Here is a 10,893-nt window from a genome sequence, read left to right as displayed (position 1 = left end):
ACACCAATTCCAACAGTGTAGGAAACAGTACAAAAGAACTAACATTACATTTAACACAATTCATGTAATCGCTCGAGCTGCAAAGGCTAGTTCTTATCCTTGAAGCAATTTCTGTTGGTTTATTCGTAAAGAAGTTGTTGAGGTCTTCAAGGTCTATATTAGTTTTGATGCTGTATTTGGAATTTATTCTTAAGTTGTTGTTAATATCTTGCCAAACAGCTCTTAACCTATTCCTCGCTCTCAGAATGTAGTTACCATTGTAGATTTGCTTTGCCTTTTTCACTTCATGCCTATATTTTCTTTTGTGCTATGATAGGACTGTGATAGGATTGTAAGCAGAAAATTGTGATTCTATGGATCTTAGTGTCGTCTCTCATATCCATCAATGTATCTCAGATACCTCGTAACGTTGAAACCCATATCTCTCAATATGTTACGTCTATACTTTGTCTTAAACTTAAAATTATGTTTGAAGGTCTGGTTAGCAGTGTGATAATGTATGGGGCAGAGGTATGGGGATGGAGAGAGCAAGCAATGCTGGAGGACGTGCAAGCTAGATACTGGAGATGAGTGCTTGGGGTGGCGAGAGAAACACCGGGGTATATAGTGAGGGAAGAGGTAAAGGTGGATAAGGTCAGAGTGGAGGCGGGCAGGACAGCAGTGAAATATGAAGAAAGAATAGAAGGGAGGCCAAACTGCGGGATCTTGGGGGAGTGTTGGAGGGAAATTAGAGAGGGAAAGATCAGATATGGAAAAGGAGACAGAGACAACTATTATAGACGAGCGGGCTACTCGGTAACTGAGATAAATAGTAGACGAAGGGTGGGTAGGGAGATGTGGAGGGAGTTGAGAGATAGGGACCGAGATGTGCAGAGACAGGAAAGAAGGACACAAATAAAAGAGGGAAGGTATAACGAAAGGTACAGGGACATAATTACGGAGGGGCTGCCTAGATACTTGTTATTTGAAGGAGATGAGGAAGGGAAGAAGTTGGTGGCTAGGTTCCGTTGTGGAAACGAGGAGAGAGCTAACAGATACTGGATGGCCGATGAGGAGAGGTGGTGTAGGCTATGCAGGGAGGAATGGGAAACGTTGGAACATATGTTGAATGGGTGCAGTGAGTTGAGGGCGGAGGAGTTGGACCGAGGTCAGATCTTAGGAGAGGGGGGAGAGGGGAAACGATGGATGAGAATGGTTGTGGGGGTGAGGAGACAAAGGGATGGATGAGGGGATGATTGGGCCGAGGAGCCGAGGGTATGGAAATGGAGGAAAAGGGTAGAGGGTGAAAATAATATATTTATAAGATTTATTAGAATGTATTAAGGGGAAAATTGTAAATATCAAAAACAATAAAATGCTTATATATATACTATGTCTTAAACATTCCTCAATATTGTCTGTGATATATTAACATCATTCTGGTTGCACCTCAATATCAACCCTGGCATCCCTTAAGATCATTTTGGTGAACCATCAATATCATCATTACCAGACGTCAACATCATCTCAGATATTAGTTTGATCTTGCAAGCAGGCCATACAACCCAGCCGAATTTGAACAACTTGAAATCTCTGTTTATGATCCCGCCCAGACACTGGATGGATCCTGCGAGCAGGATCAAGGTCACTACGTCTGTTAAGCATTTCGTAGAATATCATCAGTTAATCATTAGTCGCGTGCGGGCTATGACGGACTGTATGTGAGGGCCCCAAGATAACCGGGCGGCCATAATAACTTCCAAATACTTGGTTTAACTCCTTGGAGCGATTGACATCACGTTCGTTTTATAATAAGCTTGAAAATGCATAGATTTATCTTCCCCTGCCTTCTTGAGCACCAACTAAAATTCTGGTTCAACCTACCAGGATAAGTTCTTTGAGGTTAATGAGCAAACAAAAGACATTTTATGAGAATGATGTTGAAGTTGAAGATACAGAAAACTGGTGTTGTCATTAATTAGAAAGAGAGTGGAGATTACGAAAGATCCTCGCTGCCATCCTTTCTAGAAGATTATCATATCACTTTTGGTGTGGCAAACCCTGGTGCTTCAAGCTCTTCAAATGAATACAGCAAACGATGGATATTTTGGTGACGTTGTAAAGTGCTAAGAGACGTTAGGGATGATGTTGGATGTGATGATTAATATTGAAGGATAATATGGATGTCGTTGAGGGTTGTCACAGACGATGTTAAGGAGTGCGTGGTATGATATAGAGTGGTGATAAGGATGACAATTGGTGGTTTCCAGGGCTTCATTGAAGAATATAGGATGGTGTTAAGTAACGAGCGATATTGATGGATGTCGGCGATGATATTGATGGACGGCATTGAGGATATTGAAGTATGTTAGGAACGATATTGATATCCAGATCAATGTTGAGTGGTGTGAAGAATGATACGTAGCTTTCACATTGAAAATGATTTTATTTTACTTTTTCATAACTTATTTGCGTTGATATTGCGCAATATAGAAACTATACATAATACATAGTTTTTATAATCCACGAATATACATAGATATGTAATCTTGCTAAATTGATAAAAGGTAATAATGAAAATCCGTTCATAGGTCAATTAGTTATAATCGCAGCTGTTCGAACTTCATCATTACCCTTCCTCTAATCTCAAATCAATTTAAATACATTTTTTAAAGCTTCCATAAAGTCATTAGATGTCCTAGTTGATTAGACGCAGCTTATTCAGTTCTAAGTTATTCGAAATGTCGAAAACACTTGGTTTTTATCTCTTAGAAAAATATTTGACCAAATTTCGCTGTTGGCCCACTTCTCAATGGTACCGAGCACTCCAACCAATGATTTTAGTTATTATTACTATTGTATGGACAATTTATCCCGTCATACTGGAAATTAAATGTGAGTATAATTCTTCACTAAAAATTTTGTTTATGTTTTTTAAATTTTAGATGATAAAGTAAATTTGGCGAAATTTACTTTTCTTATGGAGTTTGTCTCTATGGGGGGACAACTTGTATGTGTTAACATTCAATTATTGCAAAATCGATCTCGTTTATTCGAAATTATTGATTTATTCGGTGATTTTAAGCAATCAGAAATCAGTTTATGTCAAAAGATTCGGCGCATCGATAAAATATTGAAAATTGTATTAAAAATACTTGAATACGGAGGATTTATTGTTGCATATTTCATAGTGTATTGTATCATGTTGAACGATGATTGCGCTCAATTTAAGGATATTAAACATTGTTTACTGTTTGAATATTACGTTCCGTTTAATTTGAATCATTGGGGATTAACGTTAATAATATTATTTCAAGTATATTGTGTCGGTGTTGGAATTAATGTTGCATTTCTTCTTGTATTATTGTATTGGTATTCGTTTGAATTACTGGTTATACATGTTGAAGGTCTTCTCGAGAAAATTCATAATACACATTTGACCAGAAATAAGAAGAGGAATTTAAAAATGTTGAAGCCAATTGTTAAATGTTATCAAAATATTATATTCAGGTACTAAAAATGTTGTGTAAGAATTTTTATAATGTACTGGTTTTAGAAAATTTCGATGCGTTAATGATTTCTTTATAAATTTTCTTGTACATACTAAAATGAGCACTTTAAGTTGTTTAGGCCTATCAACCTTTGAGGTCGCTTTGGTAAGAATTTTCATTTAATACATTAACTTAATTAATTAGCCTAAATTGTAGAAAAACAATTTACTAAGTGTTTCAATGTTCGTAATAATATTAGTGGGGACATTTCTAAATTACACAATTGGGCAAAGATTGACTACAGCGGTAAACACTTTTTGTTCATCTAGTAATATAATAAGATATATTAATTTTTGATTTATAATAGACTAGCAGATTGCCGGAGGCGATTTATAACATGCGCTGGTATGACGCTGATGTATCAACACGAAAAGATATTGCAATTTTTCTTTGTATGAGTCAAAAAGCAATCACATTCAATATCCCTTTCTTTGGAGAAATGTCACATGCAGCAGCAGCAAATGTAAGTAATTTTTGTTGTGTTACATTAATTAAAAATATTAAAATAATGGAGTCAATTTTTTAAGGAGTTTAAGAAGGTTTATGCTGTCTACAACGCAATATCAACAGTTATGAAAAAATAAAATATTAAGGTTATATAAACTGACCGGCAAAAAAAACGGCCACTATAAATTTGCCACAACTTCAAAGCTGGCATTCTCGCGAACCGCGTATTCGATTTTGATGATTTTTTTTTTGATAGAAAGGTTGATTCTTCTATAATAATTCTGCGATAGAAATTTTCGTTCAGATTTTAATTTGAGCATATACGGGGTGAGAAAAATGAGAAAAACTTTTATTCTCGAAATTTGTAACACCCTGTGGGGTGCAGCTGCTACAGCAGCGGGTATTACCTGGAATCAAACAGTAGCCCAATCTTTTCTGGGCATTTTCTTTTTTTATTCACTCTATTATCTCTGTTACTAACGAAGATGCAGTATTTTAAAGCAATCGTAGAACGACAGCTGTAGAGGCTAAGCATCGTCTTCAAATGGTGCGTGTTGTTGATGTCAGTGAGAGAACCATTCGCTGAAAACTTGCTAGAACTGGTCTGGCAGCAAGAAGGCTGCCAAAGGGCCGAAGCTGCTTCCTAGATATCGAGGTGCGCGTCTTCAATCTGCGCGCTTATATGTGAATTGAGAGATCGAGCAATGGAGGAATGAGTGGTTTTGTCTATTATCACCCGATAGTCAGGAGCGAATATGAAGACATTGAAATGAAAGATTTGTGGACTATAACTACAACTATGAAACGCGAAAGTTTCGATGGTGGTTCTGTGATGGTGTGGCCAGGATTTTCAACAAAGATGAGCGCTGTATGCGGTTCCGTCGAAATACCCGCCCATACCATGACCGAACCTCCATGGAAAGGTACTCTTTCCGAAATTGTGCAGGTGGCAAACCTTTCATTACGACGTCTCCACACTCGTTCTCGACCATCAGGTGACCGGAGACAAAATCGGGACTCGTCAGAGAAGAGCACCTTACCCCAGTGTTCCATTTCCCAATGAGTATGTAGGCGCCCAAATTGAAGACGTGCTCGCCGATGTCTCTGGAGCAGCCGCTGTCTTTTGGCAGGTCTTCTTGCAGTTAGATCACTTTCAGCAAGTTTTCGACGAATGGTTCTTTCACTTACGTCAACCCCACGCACCATTTGAAGACGATGCCGAGTTTCTACAGCAGTCGTTCTACGATTCCTCAGAGTGTTTAGCACAATAAATCGATCATCAACTGCTGTTGTCACTCGTCTACTACCGGAACCTTGCCGCCTAGTAAAATTTCCTGTTTCCACATATCGGTTCCAGGCATCCTGAACTGTTGTTCGGGGTATACCCAACGCATGGGCAATGTACCGCTGATTTTTGCCATCTTCAATTAAACTAATAATACGCGCAATATCAGTTATTGACAACGCCATCTTTGACAACTGTCAATTTACTATTCGCCACCTTAGATTTTGTATACTTGTTTGTCTTGTTTTCACAGGCGTTCGCTTTAAAACACTGCATCTTCGTTAGTAACAGAGATAATAGAGTGAATAAAAAAAACATAATGTTCAGAAAAGATTGGGTTACCGTTTGATTCCAGTTAACACCCTCTGCTGTAGCATCTGCACCCCACAGGGTATTACAAATTTCGAGAAAAAATGCTTTTCACATTCTTGCACCCCGTATATGCTCAAATTAATATCCGAATAAAAATTTCTATCGCAGGATTATTACAGAAGAATCAACCTTTCGATCAAAAAAGGAATCATCAAAATCGAATGAGTGGTTCGCGAGAAACCCAGCTTTGAAATTGTGCCAAATTTTAGTGGCCGGTTTTTTTTGCCAGTCAGTTTATTATATTATTGTAAAGGATTATAAAATATTGTTGTTAAAATGGAATTGCACTTTGTAGGCAATAAAAAGTTCACGTTTAAACTTCTTCTTTTATTATGCCAGATACTACAGATACTACAGTGTCTTCGATTGAGGGATATCTCAATAATATCATAGAATATCAAATTGTTCCCACAAGACCCTTCCTAAGATCCCTGAATATTGTCTTTGGCAACCATTTACATCATCCATCCGGCTACATCAATTCTCACCTCTCAACATCATCTCAAATATCCTTGAATATCATCGCCCAAAATATCCCCAACATTTTCAATGTGAAAGCTCCGTATCATTCTTCACACCACTCAACATTGATCATGCCTTCGATGCCCTCAATGCCAAAACCTCGTATTAGGGAAAGGACATTTTTTTGTTCGATTTGGGCGTATTCTACATATTTTCTTCTCCTTCAGATAATTGGTAAAATAATTATCAAAATAGATCATTTCATTTTCTCCAACTCCAGCTTTATTTATTACGTCTAAAACGACATTTCCTCCAAGTCCAAACTTATTTTCATTTCTTTTAGAACATTTTCCTGTATATACATCAAATAGTGGTTCGCACGAGACCAACGGGATGAGATTTTCATAAAGTCTTGTCTCGTCTCGCCGATGAACTAATAAGTCTTGTATCAAGTCTAGTCTCGTAACCTCCATAAAAGAGTCTCATAAAAGTATCGAAATCTCGTCATGAATAATCTTATTCTTTCAGTGCAATAAGGAATACTTAAATACTTGCTATAATGTAAGAGTCGGAAGAGAGGATTACAGCCTTCAGCCTTGTCTGTCGCAAATGATTTTGTTTTTCACCAATCGTTTAGGCATAACAAACATCGTGTAGATTTATTATTAAGGCGATTTCGATGTTTTCCTATAATTAATGCAGCACGTGAGAATAATCTTTCTGCTGGGACTGAAGTAGCCGGGATGTTTAAGAGATCTCGTGCCAATAAACTTAAAATAGGAAATTCAGAAGCATGAATTTTCCACCATTGTAATATATACGTGTTTTTATTACACCGAGGCATAGAATAATATTTTTGAAGCATCCATTCTCCTTCGGAAGGCGTAGGATTTACTGCATACAAAACATCAAAATCAATTACACAATCCGACTTTTCCGCTCTTCTTCTCGTTCCTCCAATGCCGTTACTTTCGAACGTTGACCTTCTGATTGATGGAAATAGGCTTTGTATACATTTTCAAATTTCTGAATCGAAGTGTCTTTTAATTCTTGGCTCCATCTTGTCATATCAAAAACTTCTGTCTTATGCCGCGAATCGAAAATTAAAACTGCAGCATAAATAAGCTGCTCTTCGACAGCGTTTCGATCTGCCTTTCAGTCCCATACAAGTATTTTGCTCCCAATATTATCTATTAGTATATTAATACATACAACCACCATAGGTAATTTGACGTACTTCTCTCCTCCGAGTTTCTTGGAAAGTATTTGAATGTTGACTAGTAATTTATACACTTCTTCTAGCAGTTCATTCTTTGTCCTCAAGAGCATATGGTTTTAAATCAACAACATTTTGACACAATCCACCAAGTCCATGTCTACCTTCAAGAGGTACTTTCAACATATCATTACTGGAATTCCAGCGTGTAGATACGAAAATATTTACAAAAATATTGTAGATATTATTTGCAGAAATACTTACCTACGAGACTCTCGTACGAGACTCGAGACGAGACCAATGAAAGTCTCGTCTCGAAAACGAGATGAGACTATGCGCACTCTCGTACACACCACTAACATCAAAGCTTACCATATATCCTTCACTTGTACACAGAGAACAATTTTTAAATCCAAAACTCACAGGTTTACCTTTTATGTATTGCTTCGCGTAATGTTTGCCGTAATAATTCATCTATGGATGTGTTTTCTTTCAGTACACCATGTTTTTTAACGTTTTTATAAAGTTTTTCAATAAATGGTCTTAGTTTATACAATCTATCTACAAAATTATTGTGTCTATTTAATAGCATACTATCTTGTACAATTCTTGGCACATCACCTTGGTTCTTCCACATCATTTCTTTGTTCGGGTATTTGACACATCAGATAGTAATATATCGCCTAACACTACATGTAATTTATCAATGTTTAAATGGACTTTATTGTTTTTTTGTTGGGGGCATGCTTGTTACAGCATCATCAAAGAATAACTTATAATAATGGAATGGATCTTCTGCTTAGTCGACTTCTTTGGAATGTTTCCTGAGGTTGCATGAGATGTTGCAAGAACACAATGGAGTAGTACCTTCTCCAATTGCTCTTCTTTTGCTACTTTTGATGATTTTAATGTTGAAGAGGGTTCTTCTCAAATGTGCAAGATCTTCCTCATCAAAATCGCCATCAGATCCATGAAACTCAACATCACATTGTTGCTTTAGGATGCCTTTCGATAAGTGGGTTGTATCACCTACATGTTCATCATCAGATTTACCACTAGTCTCTTCTGGTTCGGCTCCCTGATCATCAGGTAGCGTAATGTATATGTTTATATGATCATTATCCTCGTCACGTAGTCTAAAGCTGGGTCCACATCAATAAAAATTTACGTTGTGTGGACTGTATACGTTGTATGTGGTGTGTGTGCGTGGCAATGTGGACGGTTTGACGCACAAAGTGGCACACAAAAATTTTCGCCGCACACACACATACGAACCATCGAAAGTCGGTTTTCTCCCGAACATCAAAGGAATTTGCGGCCCACAGGATTTGTATGTGGACGTGTTGTTGAAGTGAAATAAACTTAGTTTCAAAGAGGTACCTACCTGGCGTAGTTGTCTAGTAAGAGTATGTCTCAGCATAGCAATATGTTCAAGAAAAAGTGCGCTGCATTCATAATAATGCACAATTTAATTAAAAAAAAGGAAGAAAGTCGCAAGAAAAGGCTGTATTGGATGAAACATTTGTACCAAAGCAGAAAAAATGAAGGTGAAGGCGTACATTTATTGAACATATTATCGTTAGATGAAAGCACTGGTCACTTTAAGAACTTTTTAAGAATGTCTGTACAAGACTTCGAATTATTTATAAATTTGATTGGACCAAAAATCCAGAAGCAGGATACTAACTTCAGAGAAAGTGTAAGTGTGAAGGACAGACTAGCTTTGACACTTCGTTTCTTAGCTACTGGAGATTCGTACACAAGTCTTCAGTACCTATTCAAAATATCTAAGCAAGCTATATCCATTATAGTTCCGCAAGTATGTAAAGCTTTACTTGATGACAAACACATACCATCAAAAAGAACTTTTATTTAAACATATTTTTATTTTCAATTAGAAAAATTATTATTAAAGATTTAAAAATTGAGATAATTCAAATGTTACCGCATTTTCTGTAGCCACTGTATTTTCCACAGTCATTGGATTTTCTGTAGTGACTGTATCTTTTGTAATGACTGTTTGTTCTGAGGATGTGGGAAGTTTGCTGGTAACAACCAGGTATTAGGGTTGGGGAGATGGTGATACTGATAAAGGTGGTGAGCTACTTTGTAATGAAATATCACGAACAGAATGTAATGGTGAAACTGAATGTTGGGAAGGGGACATGAAACATTGGGAACCATTTGGTGCTGCACCAAGTCTTGACAATTCTGCATCAAAAATTAAAGTATTAATTTTATGAGTCAAGACTGACTGTGTGTATGGATCGAACTGATTCAATTTTTCCGCGACATATTTAGCAAATAGTTGTGTGCAATCTTCTTTTTCCATCGGTGCTTGTAAAAACTTATAAGCCATTTCTATACGCGGATCCTCGTCATTTTTCTTTGCTTGCTTTCTTATTTTACTTGCTGGTTGTGCTGATATAAGTGCTTGTGGTATAGCATTTAAATTATTGTCAGGTTGAACATCAGCGTTTACATTTAAACTGGGATTAGGCTGGGCATTAGCGTTTATATTTAAAGTAGAACAAGGTTGAGCTTCTGCGTTTACATTTTCCTATAAAAAGTATATATGTACATTATCTAACAATACTGTAAAAAAGATTTTAAAAATGTATATTATATTTTAAGTACGATGCTATCACTGCAGATTGATTTTTTTAGATGCCTTCAACCCCAGAAGAATAGCTGGAAGTGGCTCGAGATTATGAGCAAATATGGAACTTTCCTCATTGCATTGGCGCAATTCATGGGAAGCATGTTATTCTCCAAGCACCATTTAACAGTGCAAGTGAATACTATAATTACAAAGGCTTCTTTAGCATAGTACTTTTTGCTCTGGTCGATGCGAATTATAACTTTCTTTATGTTAATATTGGATGTCAAGGTAGAATTTCTGACGGGGGAGTATTCAGAAACACAGAACTTTATAAAAAACTTGAGAGTAATACGTTAGGATTACCATCTGCAAAACCACTCCCTGGAGGAGACAAGGATATTCCCTATGTTATTGTAGGTAATGAAGCATTTACTTTGACAAAGAACGTAATGAAACCATTTGCTGGAGACCATAGAAAAGGATCAAAAGAACGAATTTAAACGAGAATTAAGAGCTCATCTAAACGCAAACTGTAAAATACGTATATAATTCTTAACAGTTCGTATTGCATGGAGTCCCCCGGAACACTAGTTGAGAAATCAACCGATTTGTAGTTTACATAATGTACATAATACACATAATGTTTATTATGATGCACTTGGATTTTAACAACAGCCCATAAATTTAATATTTATACATACCTGTTGCTGCATTTATTGTGTTGTTCAAATTCTATGGCACCAAAACCACACAAATTGACATTTTTTTATAATATGACGTTTGAGTAACAAATTGGGCGCGCAAGTAGAGTGCAGCAAACGCATAATAGGTGGCGCTAATTATCAATGAATTAAATTATAAAATATAATTTTAATTTCCCTTTTAAGGAATACTAAGCATAAATGGGTTAAGTAACTGATGAAATAATGTTCAATAACGTTCAGGACGATGTTGAGAGATGTTAACGAATGGCCTTGAA

This window comes from Onthophagus taurus, chromosome 3, assembly GCF_036711975.1.
Source record: "Onthophagus taurus isolate NC chromosome 3, IU_Otau_3.0, whole genome shotgun sequence".
In the NCBI taxonomy this organism is placed as follows: domain Eukaryota; kingdom Metazoa; phylum Arthropoda; class Insecta; order Coleoptera; family Scarabaeidae; genus Onthophagus; species Onthophagus taurus.
This window is presented reverse-complemented; position numbering follows the sequence as displayed.